Source organism: Sceloporus occidentalis, unplaced genomic scaffold, assembly GCF_023333645.1.
Source record: "Sceloporus occidentalis isolate IW3139 unplaced genomic scaffold, rSceOcc1.0.p SCAF_2, whole genome shotgun sequence".
Lineage (NCBI taxonomy): Eukaryota > Metazoa > Chordata > Lepidosauria > Squamata > Phrynosomatidae > Sceloporus > Sceloporus occidentalis.
The window spans coordinates 94,549,696-94,576,410 of record NW_028316982.1 but is presented as its reverse complement, the minus strand read 5'-3'; the positions used below and the strand labels follow the sequence as shown (position 1 = coordinate 94,576,410).

At 42.5% G+C, this 26,715-nt stretch overlaps 1 protein-coding gene across 3 annotated transcripts in view; it reads right to left on the bottom strand.

Moving 5' to 3' along the window:
- Positions 1 to 26,715, bottom strand: part of SGMS1 (sphingomyelin synthase 1) — a 99,895-nt gene that overhangs the window by 49,235 nt on the left and 23,945 nt on the right. Inside the window, exon 1 of one of the 3 annotated variants that reach the window (XM_089510358.1) lies at positions 8,276 to 8,408. The exons of the other annotated variants lie outside the window; for them this stretch is intronic. The gene's annotated coding sequence lies outside the window, so the exon portion shown is untranslated. Of the gene's footprint in view, positions 1 to 8,275; positions 8,409 to 26,715 lie in introns of those variants that run through there. 3 annotated transcript variants of the gene reach the window in all.

Sequence of the window (26,715 nt, the reverse complement as noted above, 5' to 3'; positions counted from 1 at the left end):
CTCTAATGTTTCTGGGTTGTTGTTTTTTTTAATGAAACCTGGGGCTTTTCAGATATAGGATGGGTGACACCTGGCTGAATGAGACTACGTGTGAAAGGGATCCGGGAGTCCAAGTGGACCACAAACTGAACATGAGTCAACGGTGCGATGTGGCAGCTAACAAGGCCTATGCTATTTTAGGCTGCATCAATAAAAGTATAGTGTCTAGATGAAGGGAAGTAATAGTCCCACTCTATCCTGTTCTGGTCAGGCCACACCTGGAATATTGTGTCCAGTTCTGGGCACCACGATTTTAAAAGGATGTTGAGAAACTGGAGCATGTCCAAAGGAGAGCGACCCAAATGATGAAAGGTCTGGAAACCATGTCCTATGAGGAATGACTTAGGGAGCTGGGGATGTTTAGCCCGGAGAAAAGAAGGTTAAGAGGTGATATGATAGCCCTGTTTAAATACTTGAAGGGATGTCATATTGAGGAGGGAGCTGGCTTGTTTTCTGCTGCTCCAGAGACTAGGACCTGGAGCAATGGATGCAAGCTACAGGAAAAGAGATTCCACCTCAACATTAGGAAGAACTTCCTGACAGTAAGGACTGTTTGACAGTGAAACAAACTCCCTTGGAGTGTAGTGGAGTCTCCTTCTTTGGAGGTCTTTAAGCAGAGACTGGATGGTCATCTGTTGGGGATGCTTTAATTGAGATTTCCTGCATGGCAGGAGGTTGGACTGATGGCCCTTGCAGTCTCTTCCAACTCTATGATTCTATGATTCTATGGTTCATGACAATCTGATATATGTTGATGCTTTCTGTTTTTGGATGAAACCATGTATACTGTTGATAATTACAACTGAAAGTTAAGACTACAATTGAAATGGTGAGACCAGGCTATCAAATCTTAAATAAGTATTGGCAACTGTGAGTTTTCTACATAGGGAGGTGGTGAGGTGACCACCTGTTGTTTGGTTTGTTGTTGCTGTTTTTTTGTACTTTTAGATCCAAAAAGTGGATTTCTGAATTGTTATATTCCGTGTTACATGTAGCCCGAAGTATCACTTGTTCTGTAAACCCATTATCACAACAGGTAATCTCACTTTCAAACCTCTCCATGTATACATTAGCTACCTTTCGGGCCACATGACATCTTATGGCCGCTCCTTTTATCTGTCAGTAAAAGTTGCTCTCAAATTTAAAACAATATTTTTGTTAAGGCTATTTTAGAGAGGTTAGGAAGTGAGAAGGAGGATGTCTCACTTGTCCACTGTCCAAAATTTGGTTTATAATGTTCTCTAAAATAAAGCAGCATCTATTGAGCACTGTACAATGCAAATCATTATTTTATTATGTTAGATCTCCACAGCCCTATTAACCAATCCCAAGAACTATTAATTTCTGATAAACACAATATTAAGCACTACACGTTTAGGAAGTTGATGTTTTGTTTTTATTATTAAAAATATTAAAATTTTTATATCATGCCCTCTGTCCATAGATCTCACAAGGAACAAAGCTTTCTTTCTCATTCATAATCTTTTATTCAAGTATGTTGCCAAATTTCATTCTGGAGTATATCACACTGAGGTTTTTGGGGGGTTTTGCGGCTCAGATCCGATGTGAGTACAGGTCCAACAATGCGGATTCATGTCATAATGTGAACGTGTTATCAGATGCAATTCCTTTCTATGGGCACTCCTTCTGTGGCGCTTCCGCAGTGATTCCAAAATGACCCCTCATTTTGGTGAAATTGGAAAAAAAAGTGAATTCACAGAATTCGCATTCAAGCTCACTTCAATTTCACTCCAAATTGGTCTGGTGTGGAAGATCACTCCAATGTCGCTCCCCTTGGCCCCCTGCATCCTGCTCCTTCATGCCCCTCCTCCTCCTTCATGCCATCTCGTCCTCTCTGCCACCCTGCCACCCATCCCATCATCCCCTGCCTGCTCCTGCATCCCCATTTCGTCCTCTCTGCCACCCTGCGACCTATCCCATCATCCCCTGCCTGCTCCTTCAGTCCGATCCTGGCTCCAGTGACCCCCTGCGACCTATCCCATCACTCCCCTGACTGTTCCTTGAGCCCGATCCTGGCTCCAGTGACCCATCCCATCATCCCCTGACTGCTCCTTCAGCCCGATGAAGGATGACAGCTAAGGAGGGGGCAGAGAAGGAGGATAGCATCCAGACCTTCACTTAGCATGCGCAAGGGTCCCAATTTGAATCGTTGAATCCACATGGTATGCACCAGTGTGGTAATACAATTTGCATTCACTCTGCTTTGCGTGAATCCGCATCACGTGACTTGCCTTGGATTCAATTCCCCCTTGATTTGGAAGGGCAACCAGGTATGATAAAACATTCAAGTTAGGACGTGAATTCGCATAGCTCAACCAGGAGTCACCCTGGATCTGAGCTGCATAAACCACCATGTGATATACTTCTCTGTCCGTTACCTTTAGCTCATGCAACCCAGTACTGTCTACTTCAACAGTAGGGGTCCCCATCTAGTGGCATGTGAGTTGACTTGTGCTTGTGCAATGGACACCTCCCCACATCTCCTCCCTTCTTTGCCCCCTCATATATCCTCCAGTTTTCCAGAGCAATGTAGTGGATGCAGGGAGGCTGAATGGGGCGGGGGATTTGTTCCACATGAAGCATCTAATCTACTGGGGGGCAAACACCACTGGATTCAGTCCTAGGCCTCAGTCAGAAATCTTTGACATTCTTTGAACTGGAGAAGCCCAAAATTAAACCTAAGGCTGCCTAGTTATTCTAGTACTGCACCATATGGTCTGCCACTGCCACTGAGTCACAGAAAATTTCTTCACTCTACAAAAAAAAAAAAAAAGAAAGAAAGAAAGAAAGAGATGCCTCGATGTTTTAGTAATGGTTTAGCTATGGCTAAGAGACTGTACCCACAGAAGCTCTGGAGCTATTGTGCTGCAGCTTTTTTTTAAAACACACACACACACATTTCAGAATTTGCTGTACAAAAAAACCCAAGAGAACATGACTTTGTAAACTTCTTTTCTCTCATTTTTTCAACTGACATCCTTTTTGTCCAGAACAGTACAAAGTGAACTTTTCATAGCTTACACTGTTACAATTAATGCATTGTTTTTATCTAATCATGCATCATTTCTGCTGCATAATGCAAGCACTGAGCCCACATTAACCTGCTATCCTCTACAAATGAGAATTCAAAAGGGAAAGCACTTTCATTCTGTTGCATAAAGGACTGTAAGCTGAATTAAATCCTCCCTTTTACTGAAATAAAACTCTTTAAAATATTGGTCAGTACCCCAGTCAACAGACCACTGCATTACTAATTTAACATTTTTATATGTACATCAGTAAAATACATCAGTTATTTGATTTCTGTGTTAGATTCCCAAAAGCCATCCAAATATCAGCCATAAAAGCCAATAAATGTAATAGACTTCTTTCATACACAGTCCAGCAGAAACACAAGGCTACAAACAGAGCAATACTCATACAAAATTACAATAAACATCATGATTGAGAGGGACTGACTGTTTTGGCAACCTAATCTCACAATACTAATAATCTGGGTGTCCTGCAACAGGCCTTTCGCCTACAATATTAGCATCTAGGAATCTGAATGATGTTGTGTTGCCACACAGAAAAACATCATCTGGTTCAAATAAGCTCAGTATTCAAGCTTAAAATGTAATTTATTTATTTTTTACAAAGAGGACAAACATTTGCTTGTATCTGAATTAATTCTTCATGGGGGGGGGGGGGGACTCCCTAGAAATAAGTTTTTATTCCAAGAGGAGGGGGAACAAATGAATAATTGATTCAACTATGGTAAACAGAAACTGTTGTCAAGTTAATACGGAAATGACAAACTGACACATGCAGATGATTGTGGGGAAAAGGGGGAAGGAAGTCTGAGTAACTACTCTCGATTTGGAGTCCAGAAAACCACTTTTTAAAAAACTCTGTTAATTACACTCTGCTAATAACAGAAAATAGATGTTACAGATTATTTTGGAATTTCCAAAACACAAGAATAGGTAAAATGAAGACTAATAAAAAGGACACTGAAAGGTAAAGTCCAAAGGCAAATCTTTCCAGAAGTTATTCAAAACCTCAATAATGGAAGCTCAACTAAGAAGATAGTTAACAAAGCAGAATCAAGAAGCTATGAAAAGCAAAAGTGCTAACTTCAGCAGAAAGCAGAAGCAACAGCCTCATAAGAAAGCACTGTACAGATGAGGCAGGGGGAATCCCGTCCAAATAATTTCCTAGCCCTGAAAACTTTAAAACAGGGCTAGCCTCAGAACTTGGAACTCAGTACAAGGACCATGAAGGACAATATTTTATTGTTGGTCTTGTTGTTTCAGCAATACATACCTTGCATTCCTTTCCTTTCATTGGCATCTCTTATTGTCTGTTTGCACTTCTTTGACAAAAAAAACCCCCAAACTGGACAATATGAGATAAAAAAAGAAGAAGTAAAAGAATCTGGATTATGTTTCACTAAGATTAACAATAAAAAAGAGATTTCCCTATTAAGTGACATGAAAGTTAGCACTGTGCTAAAAGAAGTTTGGAGGAGTGAAAACCTTAATAAATTATGTTCATCTTTCCATGTGTTCACTACAAGAAGATATAAGGTAAGTATCAATGCCTGAACTCACTTTTTCAAGATGAACATCTGAACAACTAATACAAACAGTAACAAAAAACTGACTAGTTAAAAATTAATAGTCACTGGGTATTAGGGTTGCCATCCCGGGGGATCTCAAAACTGGGAAAAAATGTAGGACAAAGCTTAAAATGTAGGACATTTTTTTAAAATTTCCTGGCCAGGAAATTAACCAAAAAAAAGGTCCTACATTTTTAAACCTTCTCCAAGGCCTCGCTGGGCCTGGGAGACAGCCTCTCCCAAGCCCCGCTGGGGCCTGGGAGACTCTGTAGGCAAGAGGTGCACCATGTTAAGAACTGCATTAAGCAAACTTAGGCTGCGGCACACTGCTTTCACTCTCATCACTCCATCCTATGGAATCCTGGGATTTGTAGTTTGTTGTGGTGCCAGGGCTGGGCTTTGAAATCTCAGACATAAGAGAGGCAAAAGGCTTGGGCTGCATCTACACTGGAGAAATCATCTGGTTTGAGACCACTTTAACTGCCTCAGCTGAATGCTATGGAATTCTGGGAATGGTGGTCTGTTCCAGCACCACAGCAGAATGGCAGTTAAACCCCTGGAAAGCTCTCTGACCAAGGTGACCAATGCCCTCACCCCAAAATGTAGGGCACCCAAGCAAAAAAATGTAGGACATGGCCAAAAATAAAAGCTAAAAACACCCATGTAATTATAAATCCATGCTTCTTAGCCATGATCCAAATGGAGGACATTTTGAAATTTGACAGAAGAGGGCATGTCCTGGAAAAGGAGGAGGATGCCTGGTCACCTTGTCTCTGGTCCAAAATACACTGCTGAAATAAAACAATGCTGGGCTGAAACGCCCAGAGTTCCTCACCAAAGCTGCATCCACACTGAGGAAATAATCCAGTTTCAGAGTGACTTAACTGTCCTGGGTTAGTGCTGGGGAATGCTGGGAATTGTAGTACATTGTGGCCCCAGAGCTATCTCTGACAGGGAGTCCCATAACCCTCCAAATGTAGTTGAACTGCAGTGCCCAGAATTCCTCCCCAGGTGCATCCACACTGAGGAAATGGTCCAGTTTGAGACTGCTCAGTGCTGGGGAATCCTGGGAATTGTAGTCTATTGTGGCACCAGAGCTCTCTGACAGAGAAGGCCAAATGCCTCAGACACCAGAATTCCAGAGCATTGAGCTTTGGCAGTTAAAGGGGTCTCAAAGTGCAGGGGGGCAGGGGGAGAGAAAAGCCTGGGAGTGTGACTGAGCTTGGCTGTGGGGCTGCTCCGAGAGGAGGAGGAGGAGGAGGCGGAGGGAGGGAGGGAGCCAAGGGAAGTGCCAGGACCATCCGGAGCAGCCTCCTCTCTTCCACCGCTCTGCCCCCAGGCAATGCCTCCTCTGTGGATTATTCAGGCTCCTTTTGTCAAAAGAGCTCTGGTGCCACAAGAAACTACACTTCCCAGAATCCTATAGCACTGAGCCATGGATGTTTAAGGGGGGAGTCAAACTATTTCTGCAGCCTTTGCTACCCCAAAGCCCTTCCTATTTACAAGCAAGACAAAAGCTCTTCCTTCACCAAGCCATTGAAAACCAACCCAAATGGAGAGCTGATTGCTTCTTTCCCATTGGTCAGATTCGGGAGAAATTTGCATATTACAATTAAAGGTGTTTAGGGCCTCAAAAACGATACTGTGATAAAGAATTACAAGAATACTGACGCGGTTTACATTTAAAAGATGAGGCAATTAAACTCCCAGACAACATGAATGATTTATGGCCTTTTTTTCTTTTCTCACTGTAACCTGGAAAGTAAGGCTTCCTGAGGGTATATATACCAAGTGGGCTCATTCGGTATATAATAGCTCTGAGTGGCAGATGTTTTAAAGAGCTGCTCTCTAGGCTACGCCAGTGCGCCAGGTGGGGAGAGTGGCGCACAGCCGTGCGCGGAGGAGCGGACCCCGAACTGGGAACAAGGCGTGGGGGGGCCCCAAACCGGGCCGTGACCGTGAGGGGCCCCTCAAAAGCGTGATTGTCACGGGGGCCGCCGGGTTATGGCATCCCTACTGGGCATATGTGGTAGTCACCTAAGAGTTCATAAGGAAATCAAATGAGAAGCTGCTGGTGCTCTCACCACCACCACCACCCCAAAAAGCAATTTATCCCTAAGATCAGTGTCTGTATGAGTGTGCTTAAAAGCAATTAATAAACTCTTGCAGAACACAGCCACATAGTTAGGAAAACCCACAAAAAACTATGGATGTTGGCTGTGAAAGCCTTCAACCTCACATAATATACCATTATTTTTTTAAGGGATCCATTTAAGATGGATAAAGACAAGGTTCATCTAGAATCCATATTAGCACCTGTAATGTTTAACTTGCTCCTAAATGGACTTAAATTAGGATTGAGAGTTGAAGTTCCCAAGGTTGTGGTTGATACCAAATTATTCAGAGTGGCCAAAGCCAAAACAGATTTGCTGCCAAAACTAGATAAAGGGCAGGAGGAGAGAAGAATCTCAAATTAAACAAGTGGGGGGGGGGCAGGGGGGATAACACCCCTGCCATTCCATTTCTCCACTGCCATTCCCTTCTCCTTTTGTGTCATGTCTTTTTAGGTTGTAAGCCTGAGGACAGGGAAATGTCTAATTAACTTTCTGTAAGGCCGCTGTGAGGCCCTTTTTGGCTGAAGAGTGGGGTATAAATACAGTAAATAAATAACTAATACATATACACTAATAGGAAGCAATCTGATAGTAACTAACCAGAATGGACATCTTAATGTTGAATCAGATAATTCAAGACATGATTTGGCAGCTCTAAAAAACAAAAAATCCTAAAAATCATGAGGAAACAAGTCAAAAATGGAACTGGCAAAACTGTAATTGTTATTATAAAAAACTAAGTTTCAGCCACAGAGGAAGATTTCAAGTGTCACATCATTTTCTGTTTATGCAATGGGACTATTTCTATTGCTCTTCCCCCATGTCCCTAAAATCCAATCTGGAGGTGTCTCAATTCTCAAGAAGAGATTTGAGGGATGCACAAAGGGTTGTAGAGGAGGAGGAATCTGTTCCACCAACTGTGCCAGTTCCACTAAAGGACAGACTGTGGTATGTTTTTCCCTTTTGGAATACTGTTCACAGTTTCGGTCACATCTCAAAGGCTACGAAACATGCAAAAGAGGATGGGCAACTGAAATGATCAGGGGGATGTTACAGCATTTTCCAAATGTGAAAAAGCTACATTACAGAACACATGGTTTAATTATTCAATTGGCTGACAGAAGAAGTGGTGACAGAAACTATCTTAAGAATAGCTTTAAAAGGGGCTTATATAAATTTAGGGAAGCTAATACCATCAACAGTAACAAGTCATAATAATTCTACCTCCCACACTGGACAAAACGTGTCACCAAATAGCAGAGGCTGGGAAACAGTAGAAGAGGACTAGTGCTTTGTGCCTGCCTTCTGCCACCCAGAGGGAGGAGGTCATCCATACTGAGACACAGGATATTGGCCTAGATACTCCATTAATGCTACCATCTTCATCCTCATCATCTATCAGTGTACATCATGGTTTACAAATAAAACAACAACAACAAAAACAGTCACTCCTGACTCCTATCAAAGGTGTACAATCTAAAATATACACATGCTCACTCACCAGGGAAGGATGGAGCAATTCACATATAAAACTATTGTTGCTGTTGTGCACCTTCAAGTCATTTCAGACTTATGGCAACCCTAAGGCAAACATTTCATGGGATTTTCTTGGCAAGATTTGTTCAGAGGGAGGTTGGTTGCCTTCCTCTGAGACTGAGAGAGAGAAAACAATACAGTACAGCTATAAAACAATTATCCAAATAAAATATTAAAAACAATGCAATATGAATAAAACAAAATGACCTCATCCTCCTATGTACTTTATTAATCTGTGCTAATTTACCTGCTGTTGTTGTGTGCCTTCAAGTCATTTTTGACTTATGGCAACCCTAAGGCAGACCTATTATAGGGGTTTCTTGGCAAGATTGGTTCAGAGGGGTTTTGCCATGGCCATCGTCTGAGGCGAGAGAGTGTGATTTGCCCAAAGTCACCCAGTAGGTTTCATGGCAGAGCTGGGATTCAAACTCTGATCTCCAAAGTCCTAGTCCAATGCTCAAATCACTATGCCAGGCTTGCTACTACCTGCCATATCAAGCAAGATACCAAGTGAAATATTGAAGAGAATTTGCTTCATCAGAAAGAAGCTCTTATCACATGTATTTTTAGTTGACTCCAGCATGCTAATCCATATCATTCATATGGAAATGTTTATATCTTTCCAATTTTACACATTTGCTATTTGCAGAACACCAAAGTAAGCAGATACCATTTGTGTAACCAATTGCCAAGCGTTATGATTTTGAACACATAGTTCAAAATAGTGCTTGACTTTTTATAATAAACAATGTTTCCATTTCCCTCTATGCCAGGCACCTATGAAACAACCATTCTTTCCTATGTTTACTGCTTTGTCTTCCTCTGTTTAGTGTTCCTTTCCTATTCCACAGTGTGATGTTTTTTGGGGGAAGAGAGCCACTTCATTATGCTATTAATAAATATTCAAGTTCACTGATGAGTTTCTTCTTCATAATTTTTAAATGTATTTGCAAGTGAGGGGAACAATCCATAATTACTGATTCAGATCCTGAGATTACTTGCTGCACATTTTGAAACGCTGAGCAGAAATTCCACATATGGTGATAGGAGGAAGTGACAGTGCAAAATAGATAGAGTAGTTGGCATAAAGAATGGCTCTTCACTGAGGAAAGGGTCATTCCTTGTACAAATCGTTTTACAAAGAAAAATGGCTTAGGGCCCAAACAGACAGGCCAAAATAAAGCTGCTTTGGGTCACTTTGCAGGTATGCTGTTTAAATGTTGCATGTGTCTTAAAAGGCCGTAAGCCGTGGCAAACCACACTCCAGTCCTAAGGACTGGAGCACAGCTTTAGCACAGCTTCTGGCCACTTAAGATGTGTGTGTCATTTAAACAGCCTACCTCCAAAGTGATCCGAAACAGCTTTATTTTGACCTGTCTGTTCAGGCCCTCAGTTACTATCTCCCCACAGAGGACACTGTGTCTTAGATACGACCAACTCAGAGCAGAGGTAGGAACTAGATTGAGAGCTTTGCAGATTGCTCCCTGGTGATGGCTCGTTCAAAGTCTGTTTCCCGTCTATTGAAGTGAAAAGGAGGAGCAGCCCGGCACAGGATGTTTTCTCCTCTGTTGCTGGACATTACAAAACAACTACTGGGAATTTTTCCCCACCTAGTTTGTCCCTAAATCATAAATGAGGAACATTTGTTTAAAACCATTGAAGTTACAATGCCAAGCCTACTTTGTAGATCTAGAATTCTGTTTGAATTATGTGACAAAATATAATTATGAGGTACAGTGGAGCCTCGGGTTACGAAAATAATTCGTTCCGCGGCCGCTTTCGTAACCCGAACGGCTTTCGCAAGCCGAATCCCCATAGCCGCTAATGGGGAAAAGCCGCGATTTGGTGTAAAATCGCGGCAAAAAGCACCAAAAGTTTTTTCGGGACCCGAAAAAACGTTCGTAACCCGGAACAATTATTTCCAATTGGATTTTTTCGGGTCCCGAAAAATTCGTAACCCGGGTATTTCGTATCCCGAGGTTCCACTGTACTCAGAATAAAGCTACATTGACTGAATATTTTATTTTAGCATAAAGTACTGTACTGTATATGACTGTATGAAGATACAGAGCTTATGAACAGAATGCTAGATTGCATACACTTTGACACACATGGCAATTGCTATTGTATGTATCTGAAGGTGGATGGGTGGAAAGAATCAAGTTTCCCCTGGTGTATCATTTGCCACGATACCGAAGTCGCCTGTACTTGACCCCTTTACTTATCAGCCTTGCTCTGCTAGGGGACATCAACATCCATTCAGGATTTCAGGGCCTTCATGGTAAATGAATGTACAGTGGGTCTTCAGTATTTGCAGGGGATACATTCCGGATCCCCATGTGGATACCAAAATCCGCAGATGCTCAATTCCCATTGTCCTCAATGGTGGCATTGCCACCATTGGGGACAATGGGATTTTGCTGCCGCCCCCAAGCCCGCCTCATCGTGATGGGCAGCTGGCTCCTCCTCCTCCTCCTCCTCCTCTTCCCTTCCCTGTCGTCACCATCACTCTTCCTCCTCTCTCCTCTTCTTCCTTGCTCCTCCTCCTCCTTTTCTTTCACCCTCTGCTGCTCTTTCTCCTCTTCCTTCCTTTCTCCCTCCTCTTCTTACCCCCCATCACTGCCATCATCTCTTCCTCCTCCTCCTTCCCCACCGTCTCTGCCACCACTCATCCTCCTGTTCTTCCTTCCACGTCCTTCTTCCCTTGCTTTTCAGCCACAGTTTCTTCCTTCCTCCCTCTTCTTCCTCCTTCTCTTTCCCTCTGCCACCATCTATTCCTCCTCTTTCCCCCGCCTCCTCCTCTTCCTCCTCTTTCACGGCCCCCCCACGGGGGCTTCACATCCGCAGATAGGTACTTGCCTTCATTACTCTGGACTATTTAATCTACAAACACAATCTAATAGTGCTAGTATCAGACAGATGTCACAGATATATATATTTCATGGGTATGTTTGTTAATGTTTTCCAAGCAAGCACAAATGATTTTTTCATTATCATCCATGTCATGTCCCAAATGAGTTTTAATTCCCTTATTTAGCTTTTTTTCCCCTGATATTGTTTTATAATTCCTTTTGTTGTGTGGCTTGCTTGAATAATTAATATTTCAGTGTGCCAGCACTGTAGGATTAGATGGTCAGAAGACCATCCTAGCATGGACAAAAGTTATCATGAAATACAGAAAAAAAGCAATCCTTCCTTAGTTGGGAAATAGTTTATTTGCTGATCTAGGATTGTGGCACTTGTATAAAAATAAATGATGCAGTTTATTCATAGCTCTTGCCTAGTTTTTTAATCTACATATAATTCACTTACATGTAGAGATCATCTCTTTTCATCCTTTGCATTGTTTATAGTTGTTAATACTTTAAAATGTAGAAGCAGAGTTAATGACAACACAGAAATCTGATACTTGTGGAACTTTTTCCACCCTTGGAAAGTAAGTCAGAAATGACTGCGTATTTTTTCCAAGTGACTAAATGCATTTGCTTCAAGGACAGTCCTCTGAGGATTCTATCATTCCTTACTTGGAGTTAGCCCAACTGAGTGCAATCGGACTTCTAACTAGAAAGTATTAGACTGCGTAGTGTGTGCATGCAATCTCAGACCCCTATACATATTCATGATTTAACTCTGGGCATTTTTATATACAGAACCATATAAAAGTTTCTACAATTTAACTACAAATTAGAAGTGCCATTTGTTGGTCTTTTACTGGTGGGACCCAAATTCAAACCCCACCCCAGTCAGTTTTCCTGGACAATATTTAACAGAATTATTGTAAAGCTTAAAGTGAAAATTTCCAAACAGGTGCACGAAGGCAAGTAATTCTTTTAAATCAATTAACTTGAATCCATCCATTTATCAGCAACAGCAAAAAATTAAGCATATACATCTCTGCTTCTTCATGCAATTCTAAATGCTTGCCTCTTTCTTGTGTATCTTGTCCATAGAATAGAACAACAACTGAAAAACCACAAAACCACAGAAAATTCAAAGGTGAAGAGACCACCAGTTGCAAGTGATTCCAATAATTAATCCTAGTTGAGAAAGTGACCCTTCCTCCACTCAAACCAAATGAAGATGTCAATATTCCTAAACATAAAACACAATTATGCAACCACTACCAAAGCTGTTAATAACATTACAAACAACTAAATATATTTGTAAATGGAAGGAGGAAGCACTAATTGCCTGCCATTTGAAACCAGAATTTCATAAATAGCCTTAATTATTTTACCTTGAAAATCATTAGTCACTTTGTACAGGGTATTTATTACTATTGATGTTTTTTGTAGGATCTAGCAGATGCAATTAAGACTTCATCTTGTTCTATCTAAGGAATATGCTGTTAAGGCCAGAGGAATATTAATTAGATTTTTACCAAGTCCCATACTTAAAATGCACAAAATGGACTGGAATCTTTTAAAATCTTAAAAACCATTTCCTTAACAAGACTAATATGACACACTAAAAAATGAATCTTCAACCTTCAGTTGCCCAAAATCTTTTTCACCAAAAAAATATCTCTTAGACCCATGGGGCCTCAGGGGTATACTTAGGCAATGAAGATGGGGTGGGGAAAGCTCCAATGCTTCACTTTGGTGCATGCCAAGACATTCAGTAAAATTATTCATGAAAGAATCAAAGGATAGAGTGGGAATGGACCACAAAGGCATCCTAGTCCAACCCTGCCATGCACCTGAGAGATGGCCAACCAAATTCTATTTAAAGAAAGAGAGTCCACAACCCTCCAATGCAGTCTCTTTCACTGGTGAACAGCTCTTGCAGTAAAGACATTGTTCCTAATCTTTGGGTGGACTCTCTTTACTTGTAATTTGAATTGGTTGGTCTGTGAAGCAGCAGAGAATAAGCTCACTCGTCTTGTACATGACACCAGTTTAATATTCAAGAATGGCTGTCATGTCACCTCTCAGTCTTCTCTTCTGTGAGGAAAACGTACCTGGCTACTTGAGTCATTCTTCATGAAGCTTGGTTTCTGGATCTTTGATCATCTTGACTGTCCTTATGTGGACCCATTTCAGCTCATTAATACCCATCTGAAACTGCCGTACCTAGAACCACAGTTGTCCAAGTGTAGTCTGACCAATACACAATGGAGTGGCACTAATGCTTCCCTTAATTTGGACACTTATACTATTGCTGATGCAGCTGGATACTGTTGACTCATGATTAACTTATGGTCAATGAAGACTTCTAGATTCTTTTCACCTGTACTACTTTCAAGTAGGTGTCACTCATCCTATATTTCTGCCTTTCATTTTTCCTACTGAGATGTAGTACCTTACATCTATCCCTGTTGACATTCATTTTGTTAGTTTTGGTCCAGCCTCCAGTGGCGACACCAGGGGTGATGCCACCCCAGTGCAGTAACTCATGGTGTCACCTCCCCCTCCCCGCCAGGCAGCAGCTGCCCCACGGCTCTGGTGAGCAGAAGCCGCAGGAGGGATCTGGTTTTGGTTGCCTCCCCACTGTCCACAGAGCTGATGGGAGAGGGTCTGAGCTGGCCCCCTGGGGAACCCCCAGCCCTGCAGAAGAGGGAGGAAGGGGCACGGAAGAGGAGATGGATGCTACTGCAGTAGCTGCACCCATTATAACACAGAATTGGTTCTACAATTATGGTGTTGCTTTCAGTGTGCCAGAACTCTGGGATTAGATGGCCAGGAGACCATCCTAGCATGGACAAAGATTGTCATGAAATACAGGGGGGGGGGGGGGGGGGGGAGAAGCAATCCTTCCTTAGTTATAGACCAACCTGTACCAGTTCAAATATGCAGCATCTATGCAGCTTTCATGTTTTGACTCAACTTTTCCCCATTCCAGTAGAACAATTTTTTGCAAAAATCCATCCAGAGCTTCAATGCCAACACTTTACATTAATTAGGACAGAACCACATCGGTTACAATATATGTTCAGCACAATGACAAGCCAATCAGACAAAATATGATTGGCTTTTCTAGGCAAGCATATGACAAAATACCTCACAGCATTTTACAACAGAAAAACTTGTAGAAAAGAAGGAGCATTTGTTTTTCATAGGATACTAGAAACTTCCATTACCAGAGGAAGAGAATGTGTTCCATTGTTAGCCTTTATATAAGTGAAAAACTTGGCAGAATTTTAAACTCTCTGATGAAAAGGAGATCCAGGTTTCATGAAGATTTCTGCAGAACTGTCAAGCTAACATTCTTCTGAAAATGTTTTATTTTAGGAACCAAAGGGACCCTTTTCTATCCAAGCAGCATTTTGATGTGTGTCCCAAATGTCAGCATTAATGAGATGAGTTATTTTTAATATATTCAATAAAGTATAAAAATGTTTAAAACATATAGCTACCAGTAACCCTGCTAGGGCAACCGAAAGGAAACAGTAAGTTTAGAAGGAAGGGCACAATGCATATCTTCATATCAGGTTTTACTGAACTCACTGAATACATCTTTCGATGTGCACAGAAATGACTATCACTGGAGATGGCCACCAACTGTCTAACATACCTTGATTGAGACAACTAGATTTATTTGAAAGCATATTGACTCACTGCACAGTCATCCTGTATATTTTTGAACTTTTCTTATTACTGTATGAACATTTCATCAACTAGGCACAAACAAATGCAAAATACTGAAGAGTATACCAATAACGCCCATTTCACAATGAAGTCCAGTATCAAAAGTCACCAATTTCATTCTAACACCAAAAAGTGCCAAAATGTTCAACTTTAACAGCTTTTGCTTTAGATGTTTAAATACATTCTTAGTAATTCAAATTAAATTAAGTGTTAATATACCTGGGTTTTTTCCCCCAGAGCTTTGGAACAGCTAATTAAGTGACTTGGGGAGGAAAGTATTAATTTGTTAAATTCCATTGCCAGTATGGTCTCTGTTGCTATATTTCTAGATGAATGTTGAAATTAATCCTATGGAGTCATCAGAATCTGTTACAGTAGGGTTGCTCTCCCTCTGCCAGATTCAGGAAGACAGAAATGCCTTATGAGAAAGGGGAAATTGATAACTTGGCTCTGTAGATAGGTGGGCTAATCTACCTGAGGTATTATGACTTTCTTTGGGATGATGGGAAAAGGTGGAACTTCTGGAGCCCTAAGACAAGATTGGCATAGAACCAGTTGAAGAGATAGGACTGGAAAGTAATTGAAGAATGGAAATGAAGAAAAAGGTTAGACAAGGCCTCGAATGGGAGAACAGAAAAGGGGTACTGATTTGTTTGCTTGGCAAGAGGCCCTCAACCACTAAAGATCCTCTTTGACTGTTAGTCCTTTTAGACCTTGAAAGCAGCTGCTTCCCTTGCAAAACAAAAACAAAAACCTTTCTTATATGGATGCTGCTGGAGTATTTTTAAGAATATATTGTGACTCTCTTCAGTTCTCCTCCACTGCTGGATTTTATTCTGATTTATACTGTACTGTATACAGTGGTGCCTCGGGTTACGAAATTAATTCGTTCCGCTGTCAATTTCGTAACCCGAAAGGCTTTCGCAAGCCGAATCCCCATAGGCGCTAATGGGGAAAAGCCGCGATTCCGTGTGAAATCGCGCCGAAAAGCACCAAAAGTTTTTTCGTAACCCGAAAAAACTTTCTTAACCCGGAAAATTTTTTTTAAATTATTTTTTTTCGTATCCTGAAAATTTCGTAACCTGGGTATTTCGTATCCCGAGGTACCACTGTATTATTATTTGAAGTAAGCTGCCAAAAAAAAGAAGAAGCTTCACTGCACCCTTTAGTGTGTTGCTTATTGTTAAAACAGTGCTATGTGCTTAAATAGTTAAACAGGAAGTGCCTCACACACATTTCTACTTTCTTGGCTTTCCTCTCTCATTCTCTCTCTCTCTCACATACACACAACCTTTCATTGGATCAGATGCTTTGAAGGTTTGGTTGAAGCTATTAAACCCCTTATTTTCAGGTGTTCAGGGAGGGGTTTTTGTGGTCAAGGCTTGACCACAAAAAATGATCAAGGTCAGACTGCTACAGAAGATGTCTGAAACAGTTGTTAACAATCATGTGTATAAGTCCCTGGGCTACTGTGATTTCTTCCTGTAACTCTTCTGTTCAGTGTTAAGGTAAGAAGCTTGTCTGTAAATGATTGACTTATTATGTAGCTGCTTTTTTAAACTGGAGCAACGATGGACTGAACATGGGGGAGTTCTTGGCTCTTACATGCAAAACATGTGCTCTACTACTGACCTTTCCAGATCACTCTTCTAGACTGGGAATGGAGAGGCAAAGAGCCAGTCATTTAATTGTACAAAAATATTCTGCATATGTCCTAAAGCATTCAAAACATTTACGTATAATTAAGAAATCTCCACCTGAGATTAATTTACCAATCTTTGTAAACAGCCATTTGTTTCTGCACTTGCTGAAATAAAAGTATCATTTCTTGCTAACTTATAAAATCACTCCTTATCAGTGGCACCACTTGGGTTGGTGTCACCCAGTACAGTAAGTTGTGGTTTCACACACACACACACACACACCCCACTGACCTCCCATACAATACCATTTGTTGTGATTGTTGTGTGCCTTCAAGTCGTTTCCAACTTATGGGGGACCCTAAGACAAACCTATCACGGGATTTTCTTGGCAAGGTTTGTTAAGAGGAGATTTTGCTTTTGTTTTCCTCTAAGGCTAAGAGTGCATGACTTGAGTGTCATACTCCAACACTCACACCATTATGCCACACTGGCTCCCTCATATCACATTAAACATAATCATCACTAATTTTTTTGTACTAATGTTACTCGTAAATCATAATTCCCATGTATCGGGTGTAATGACAATAGTTGTGACATTAACAATTATCAAAATTAAAATTATACCTTTAAATTACAATGGCATATGCACAGGCCAAATCTACTCTTATATGTACATTGTTTCATGTGATTAAAATGAAATTTTGGTAAGATGTAATGTTTTTAAAGAAATATTTAAAAATTACATTTTTCTATTTTTAAAAAATATATTTTTAATTTTTAATTTAAAAAAACCAGGGGGTCTTTCCTTTCTCTTCCCATGGAGCCTCACCCCCCTCACATAATATCTTCAGTGTTTTACAGGGATGCATACAAACACCACTGCTCATTTCTGCCCAAAGACAGATGTTTGGGGAACAATGGTGTCACCCCCTTAGTGTGTCACCTGTGTGCCACACACCTAGGCTTGCCATATCCTGCCTGGGGGCGGGACTTTCCCAGTTGGGGGCGGGGCCACACAGTCCCGCCCCAGTTTGGGCCCTCCCCCGGGCCCTCCCCCCCCCCAGCAAGGCCCTGGAGGCAGCTCCATCCCTCCCCATGGCTGTGTGCCACCCTCCCCGCCTCCCTGCCTGACTTAAGCCTAGAGAGCAGGTCTTCAACACATCTGCCACTCAGAGCTATTGCCAGCCCACTTGGTATATATACCCTGCAAAAGGCATTACTTTCAGGTTACAGTGAGCAAAGAAAAAAAGGCCATCAATCGTTCCTGTTTCCCTGGGAGTCTAAATGCCTCCTCATCTTTTAAATGTATACCACTCAGTATTCTTGTAATTCTTTATCACAGGATCGTTTTTGAGGCCCTAAACACCTTTCCTTGTAATATGCAAATTTCTCCCGAAGCTGACCAATGGGAAAGAAGCAATCAGCCCCCCTCCCCTTGGGTTGGTTTTCAAGGGCTTGGAAGGAAGAGATTTTGCCTTGCAAGTTGCTGGTAAATAATAGAAGGCTTTGGGGTAGCAAAGGCTGCAGAAATAGTTTTACCCCCCCTTAAACATCCATGGCTCAGTGCTATGGGATTCTGGGAATTGTAGTTTCTTGTGGCACCAGAGCTCTTTTGACAAAAGGAGACTGAATGGAGGCGTTGCCTGGCTGGGGGCAGAGCCTCTTGCCAGCAGTGAGAAGGCTGTGATGATGAGGAAAAGCAGGGGCTCCTCTGGTGGTCCTGGCCACTTCCCTTGGCTCCCTCCCTCCTCCTCCTCCTCCTCCTCCTCCTCTCAGAGCTCATTCACACTCCCTGGCTTTTCTCTCTCTCCCCCCGCCCTGCACTTTGAGACCCCTTTAACTGCCAAAGCTCAATGCTCTGGAATTCTGGGGTCTGTGAGGCATTTGGCCTTCTCTGTCAGAGAGCTCTGGTGCCACAATAGACTACAATTCCCAGGATTCCATAGCACTGAGCCCTGGCAGTCCAAGCAGTGTGTTTTGGACACAGAGATCCTCCAAATGAATCCAGTCCCTAGCTTTTATATCTCTCACACACACTGCAGGAATAATAACCCACTTTGAGACTGCTTTAACTCAATGCTAGGGAATCCTGGGAATGCTAGTGTTTGGGAGACATTGAGACTTCTCTGTCAGTCATGGCTCTGAGGCCACAATAGACTACAATTCCCAGGATTCCCCAGCACTGAGCAGTCTCAAACTGGACCATTTCCTCAGCTTGGATGCACCTGGTGAGGAATCCTGGGCACTGCAGTTCAACTACGTTTGGAGGGTTATGGGACTCCCTGTCAGAGATAGCTCTGGGGCCACAATGTACTACAATTCCCAGCATTCCCCAGCACTAACCCAGGACAGTTAAGTCACTCTCAAACTGGATTATTTCCTCAGTGTGGATGCAGCTTTGGTGAGGAACTCTGGGCATTTCAGTCCAGCATTGTTTTATTTCTGCAGTGTATTTTGGACCAGAGACAAGGTGACCAGGCATCCTCCTCCTTTTCCAGGACATGTCCTCTTCTGTCAAATTTCAAAATGTCCTCCATTTGGATCATGGCTAAGAAGCATGGATTTATAAGTACATGGGTGTTTTTAGCTTTTATTTTTGGCCATGTCCTACATTTTTTTTTGCTTGGGTGCCCTACATTTTGGGGTGAGGGCATTGGTCACCTTGGTCAGAGAGCTTTCCAGGGGTTAACTGCCATTCTGCTGTGGTGCTGGAACAGACCACCATTCCCAGAATTCCATAGCATTCAGCCAAGACAGTTAAAGTGGTCTCAAACCAGATTATTTCTCCAGTGTAGATGCAGCCCAAGCCTTTTGCCTCTCTTATGCCTGAGATTTCAAAGCCCAGCCTTGGCACCACAACAAACTACAAATCCCAGGATTCCATAGGATGGAGTGATGAGAGTGAAAGCAGTGTGGCAGCAGCCTAAGTGTGCTTAATGCAGTTCTTAAGATGGTGCACCTCTTGCCTACAGAGTCTCACAAGACTTTTTTGTTGAACAACTTGTACCCATTAACTCCATTTCATGTCTCCTTTATTTAGTGGGGAGGAATACGGACAAAACAAGTCAAAATGAAGAAAAACCAAAGTCCCTTGACCAAAGGGTTTGGTTGTGGAATAAGCCTCTGAAATATGCAAGAGGCAATGTTAAAATAAAGCCATGTTCAATGCCCAAAGGTGCTGTTTGGAATGGGGAGAGGGGGGTGGCCAGAAAGGGAAGTACATTTCCGTGATCTGTCTACGAATAATGTCAAAATGTCCTCCATTTTGATCATGCCTAAGAAACATGGATTCATATGAACATTTCTAAAAAAGCCTCAATTTTTTTTGCGTGTCCTCCATTTTTTAAAAATGTGTCCTACATTTGAAAATGTTGTCCTGCATTTGTCCTACATTTGTCCCGGTTTGGAGGTCCTCACTTATGGCAACCCTACACACACCCTGCACTCCCCTAATAATAATAATAATAATTTGTTTTATTTATATACCGCTATTCCAAAGATCATAGCGGTGAACAGCAAGTAAGCTAATTTGCCCCCAACAGTCTGGGTACTCATTTTAGCTTCCTCCTCGGAAGGATGCAAGCCTGAATCGAGCTTGGGCCCTTTTGCTGGTCTTGAACTCGCAACCTTGTGATGCCCTTGTTCCTTATTAACCTTTAATTTAAAAAAAAAAAAACCTTAGAAAGGTAAATGAACACTGTAGATGTTGGTGTGGGTGAGGGAAGATCAAATAAAGAAAAGATTCAGATCAGTGGCTAAACTCAATTGAGCAACTTGTAAGACGATATCCTATGTTTTAGGTCTTCCTTTCCTACCAAACAGCTTCTAGACATGTTGGTCCTCCACCAGTCTCAGGTATATGCAAATCCCATAGCCTGTTTTGAAAAATTAACTTTTAAATAAATAATTAATAATAATTTAAATAAACATTTTCAATTATAAGTGGCAGTCAACTCCAAAATGTATAAGTTAACTTTTTTTTGGGGGGGTGGGGGGTGGGTAAAATTAAAAATTTTGGTAACAATACAAAAAAGCATCAAGACATATGCAGGTAAAACAGCACTGGTCTTTATTACATTTCTTGTTTTTTCTTCTTGCCTTTTTCCTTTTATCTCCTTATGTCTTTGCTACAGAATTGACATGTTGATGTAACTTACTTGACTTCAAAGTCAGTATTATTGAAAAATGTATGTGTATTAAAATAGGTTCCTCACAACTTCAGTTCTTTTTCTGTAGACACCAAAGGAATGATTCTTCATAGGCAAGCACAATCAGTTTTATATCCTACTGAAACAAAACTGTTGTATTGGCTTTCATTACGCAAGGAGCTTAATTTTAATTTCAACTGTTCAAATGGGGCAGTATATCATACTGCATTAAGAGGTTCTTGAGAGCCAGGGTGGCACATTGGTTTGACTACTGGACTGTGACTGTGGACAGCAGGATGTGAATCCCTCCCTGCTCAGCCACAGAAACTCAGTGGGTGACCCTGGGCAAGTCACATACTCTCAGCCTCAGAGGATGGCAATGGCAAACCCCCTCTGAAGAAACTTTCCAAGAAAACCCCATGACAAGTTCACCTTAAGGGCATCATAAGTTGGCAACAACTTGAAAGCACACAACAACAACAATGGTAGGATGTCTAGAGATCTCCAATTCTTGCCAATTTCCAGTTTGGCAGCTGGTAGCAACTTTGGGATCAGCATTATATGCTGTAGTGATGTTAAACTGAAAAGGAGCAATAGTGCCCTGTAGTGGTGGACTGTTTGGCCTGTTATTCCAGAAATAAGGTCAAGAATTTCTTTCCAGGAGGCTTCAGGTTTGGGACAATCGAACCACATGTGCATAAAAGTTCAACAGCTGTTACAGTTTCTGCAACATAGTGGAGAAACTGAATTATTAATTTGTGTGAACCTGACAGTTAACATTATTGAAATAATTTTCAAACTTAATATTCAAAGTTACAGCTTTTTAAAAGTATCTTAAAATAATAATCCAACACAAAGGCCAGGGGATATGTATTTCCATAATTATTAATTTGGGTGAATCTGATTTTATTCTACTGCTTCCACCAATGGTATCAGAGCGTTCCCCCATCCCTTGCAGCTCTCCATGAAGCCAAAAACATGGTCAAGAATTTTGCCCATATGGGGGACCCCAGGAAAGGATTACCCTCTTCCAGACCTGCTTGGGGATCCAAGAGGATCAAGTGGAAGCCCTCTTTCTTTATGAATGAGTGCAAAGCTATGCTCTCTAGGTGATGATACAGGGATCACTATTTGTTCATTCTCTATCTTACAAAAAAAAAGGCTTGAAAATAAACCAGTTGTCTAAATTGTAAGCTACTCCATTCCCTTCTTCCCATGTCATATGTGCATTGCAGCATGCAGCAAGCAGCAAGTAAGGCCAATGGCTTGATCATGTTCATACAAGGCGGTGTGGTAAATACAACTTAAGACTCACTGCTCCATTTATCTGAGTCACTGAACAAAGTATGATTCAAGAAATCTTTTGTACTGTTGATCAAGACAGAAGCCAAGTTTTAACTTCTTTATTTTAAGATATGTACTGAACTGTTTTATTGTTATTATTATTCAGATAAAAAAAAGCAGGTTCTAGCTCAAAAACTTTGGTGGCATTCCAGAAAGTCCCAATACATATAAGAAATTGCAGATGTACAGACTTCCCTGTGTAATTATTTTATATAAAGAAGAGACAAAGAATGTGCTGTGTCTGTGAATACAGTGAGACCTCAGTATTGGGGGGGGGGGAGATTTGGTTTCAGGAACCCCTGTCCCCCACCCCCCTCTGATATCAAAAAGACATGGATGCTCAAGTCAGCATTTAACATTCAAAAATTACCTGTGATGGACTGCAACTAGACCAAGAAGCCCTCCCTGGGCAGTAACAGAGGCTGTGGCCCCCGGTATGCATTTGTCATGCTTCTGCTGCAGCAAATCTGCTCCTTCTTTTAAAAGGCGGAAGGAGTGGCTGGCATGCTCTCAGTAGGAAGAAGGAAGAATGTGTGCCTGATACTCAGGACTTAGCACCCCAGTCCCCACTTTGCACCCCACTTGGTTGATGGAAATCAATCCCAGGAAGGAGTTAGGAGGGGAGACAGAACCAGCATTCAGGGCTTGCAGTTGCTGCTTTCCCCTCACCCTTGGCTGATAGAAATCAATCCCAGGAGGGATTAGAATGGGAGGGAGAAACTGCAAGTGCCTGACTCTTGGGGCTTACCATCAACCTTCATACACACACACACCCAGCTAATGGAAGTCAATCCCAGGAAGGAATTAGTAGGCGAGAGAGAAGTAGCAAACACCTGGCACTAAAGCTACTGGAGCTTTAGCCTGTTGTAGGCAGACAGGTTTTTGAATTGAAGTTTTTGGAACCACTGATACAGTAGATACTGTATTGGTCAGCATCATCCCATCATCATTCCATCAGCCGATGGGGAGAAGCAGCAGCGACAAGTGTCAGGTGCTTGCCGCTTCTACCTCCCCTGCTGGCTCTTTGCTGGGATTGATTTCCATTAGCGAAGGAGGACAGGAGTGGCAGCGGCAAAACCCCAAAGGCAGGTGTTTGCTGTTTCTGCCTCCCTTACTAAGCCCCTTCCAGCCGGGGAGAGCAAAGGCAGCAATCACCGAACACAAGGCACCTATTCTTCCTGCTCAGAGCACATCAGCCAATACTTCGCCTTTTGAAGGAAAGAGCAGAATTGCTGCTCAAAAAACAAGGAGAACATGTGCCTGGTGGACAGATCATGCCAACGAAGCCTCCACTTCTTCCCTGGGACCACTCCTTGATCTACGGTCTAGACTATAAGTCGAGAAATGTATGTCCCAAAGTGGACTCCAAAATTATGGGTTGACCTATATACAGGGCAAGAAGTTAGTACTGCTTATGAAGTTCCTAAAAGAAGTGCCCACCCTTCCTTTGTAGCCAGAGATCTTTAAACAGCTCCCCGTTTTGAGTCTCCGCATGTGCTCTCCTCTGTGTGTGTGTGTCTTATCCCTCAGCCTTCCCTTGAAGCCAGAGCTAAGAAACATCTGGTGAGACAAGGGAGACTGGGGAGAGGGGGAGAGAAAGAAGGAGGGAGAGTTTGCCTCCCTATCTGAATCCCCACACAACCTCCTCAGTGTGTGTGATCCCTCAGCCTTCCTTCATAGCCAGATCTAACAAACAGCTGGTGAGACAAGGGGGGGGGGGGAGAGAGAGTATGTTGAGGCTTGTACCCCGTTTGGCAAGCCATGGTCCTTGAAAATCCTGGAGGTGAAGGGAAGAGAGAAAGAGATCTGCACCGTGTTTTGCAAGCCATGAGCCTTGGAAATCCTGGTGGTAAAGGGAGGGGGGAGAGAGAGATTGAGAGAGAGAGAGAGAGAGCGCCAAGGTTTGTTTCCCCATTTTCTATGCCGAGACTGTGGCCCCTTGGAGAGGTCCAGAAAGGGAGAAGGAGAAAGGGAAGTGGTGCTTTGCTTCCCCCTTTAGATCTTTTATAGCATTCCCCAGTGTTTGACCCTCGACTTATCCATGGGTCATATCAAAACTCATGATTTTGGCCCCAAAAGCTGACCTCAACTTATACATAAGGTTGACTTATACACAAGTACATACAGTAGCTGAAATACACTGCAGATTATAAAAAATGTTTCCTCATTTCAGTCTGTAGTTGTTCAAATCCATGGATATGGAACCTGCAGATACTAAAGGCCCACTTGTATTTAGAACTTTCTCTTCATCAATAATAATAATAATAATAATAATAATAATAATAATAATTTATTTCTAGCCCGCCCAATCACGAAGAATCCGGGCGGGTTACAACATTAAAATACATCAAATTACAAATTATAAAGGGTGTACTGGGGTGAAATGTGGAAGATTCCCTATTAGGAAAAAAGAGATAACATTTAATAAATCTAACTACTAACTACTAACTCTAGTACTGACTCATGGAGTCCCTCTTGAAATGGTGACGGAGGTATGCCTTCCTCTCATCCATACGCTACCTCTGACTATTTTGGACCTTATCACACGTGAGGGGGTTGCAGCTCAGATCCGCAGTCACTCCTGTTCTAGCAATGCAAAGCGTGATGTTTTTTCGAACCAGATCCAGAGTCACTCCTGTCTAGCAGTGTGAATTCATGTTAAAACGTGATGTTTTACCTCACCTTGTTGCCTTTCCGCTGCCCTTCCAAACTGAGGGGGAAGCGGAGTCAGTTCTATTCCAAGCAAATCACGTGATGCGGATTCACGCAAAGGGGAGTGAGTGCACATTGTATTACCACACCGGAGGGTTCAACGATTCAAATCGGCACCCTTGTGCATGCTTAGTGGGGCTCTGGACGCTGCCCTCCTTCCCTGCCCCCTCCTTAGCTGTCATCCTTCATCGGGGTGAAGAAGCAGTCAGGGGATGATAGGATAGCTCACTGGGAGTTGCTGGGACCAGGATTGGAATGCAGGAGAAGGCAAGGGATGATGGGATAGGTCGTTGGGGGTCCCTGGGGCCAGGATTGGGATGCAGGAGAAGGCAGGGGATGATGGGATAGCTCTCTGGGGGTCCCTGGGGCCAGGATTGGGATGCAGGAGAAGGCAGGGGATGATGGGATAGCTCTCTGGGGGTCCCTGGGGCCAGGATTGGGATGCAGGAGAAGGCAGGGGATGATGGGATAGCTCTCTGGGGGTCCCTGGGGCCAGGATTGGGATGCAGGAGAAGGCAGAGGATGATGGGATAGCTCGCTGGGGGTCCCTGGGGCCAGGATTGGGATGCAGGAGAAGGCAGGGGATGATGGGATAGCTCGCTGGGGGTCCCTGGGGCTAGGATTGGGATGCAGGAGAAGGCAGGGGATGATAGGATAGTTCGCTGGGGGTCCCTGGGGCCAGGATTGGGATGCAGGAGAAAGCAGGGTATGAGGGGATAGTTTGCTTGGGGTCCCTGTGGCCAGGATGTGTGTATATATGCACGCATAGCATATATATATATATATATATATATATATATGCAGGAACACATGCATGGCAGCGTATGTATGTGTGTGCACATGCAATACATATACATATATATATATATATACACACACACGTGTATTGACAGACATCTAAGAGCGCATATGTGTGTGTATATATATATATATATGCACGCATAGCATGAGTGCGCATGCATATATATATATATATATACACACACACACACATATTCACGCAAACACACATACACATATATATAATATAATAATAATAAAAATTTATTTCTATACCGCTATTCCAAAGATCACTGCGGTGTACAACAGCGGATAAAACAGTTAAAACATCATGAATCCCAACACCCCCAGCAATATTACAACATTACATTAACAACAATAACATATACATATCTATATAGTCACATTCACGCAAACACACACACATATATCTGTATAGTCACATTCTCACACACACACCTCACCCTCCAACATAGCATAGAAGTGCGCCTGAGCCAGGGAATACCCCCAAAGACAACAGAGGGATCGCTCCCCACCCCCGGGTTGCCCTGAAAGTGGAAGGACCACTGGAAGGGAATGGGGGAAAACTGCAGTGCCACATCATGGGAAATTTGCAACTCGGGGCGTTTGCGGTGGATTACCAGAGCGGTAGCAAAGCTGCATTACACACCAGATCAAATCGCAGTGTAATTGAAGGGAGCTTGGAAGCGAATTCTCTGAAGCCACTTTTTTTCCGATTTTACCAAAATGAGAGGTCACTTCGGAAACACTGCGGAAGCACCTCGCAAGGAGCTCCCATAGAAAGGAATGGCGTCTGATAACACATTCACGTTACGACGTGAAACCGCATCGTTGGAAGTGCAGTGACATCGGAAATGAGCCGGAACTGAGCCGGAAAACCACCAAAAAAGCTCCGTGCGATATACTCCGTTGTTTACATTGAATTAAATGGAAACACTTAACTGATCAGATTTAAACATGCCAATGAATTATAAACATTTTGGCACATCCGACTTGAGGTTTTACGGTTCTGTTAGGTTCAAAGAAGTTTAAATCTGCCACATGAGAAGGAAGCACAGCAAGAAAAATAGCTCTATTATCTTAACAACAAAAAGCCATTCATAACATCCCAAACCACAGCTAGCAAAGCTCAGCAGTGTCCAGTACCCAACAGATACTTCCTTCAGAACC